We start from the raw sequence: 280 nt of genomic DNA, 5'->3' as shown, positions 1-280 counted from the left end.
CATCTTCCAACGAAACTTCACGTGAAGGCTTAGGGGACCATTGTATGAATTTACAAGCCATAAAAATGGCATTGGCACGGCAGAAATTTGAAGATGTGCCTAAACCCACCAGGGCCCAGCGTGTGCCGATGGTGCTCGAGGCAACCGCCCGCACCAGGGCCCAGCGTGTGCCGATGGTGCCCGAGGCAAGCGCCCGCACCAGGGCCCAGCGTGTGCCGATGGTGGTCGAGGCAACCGCCCGCACCAGGGCCGATAGTGTGCCGATGGTGCTCGAGGCAAC

The sequence above is a fragment of the Durio zibethinus genome, unplaced genomic scaffold, assembly GCF_047325235.1.
Source record: "Durio zibethinus cultivar Kanyao isolate XHJ-2024 unplaced genomic scaffold, ASM4732523v1 HiC_scaffold_319, whole genome shotgun sequence".
NCBI lineage: Eukaryota > Viridiplantae > Streptophyta > Magnoliopsida > Malvales > Malvaceae > Durio > Durio zibethinus.
Note: the sequence above shows the minus strand (reverse complement) of the source record.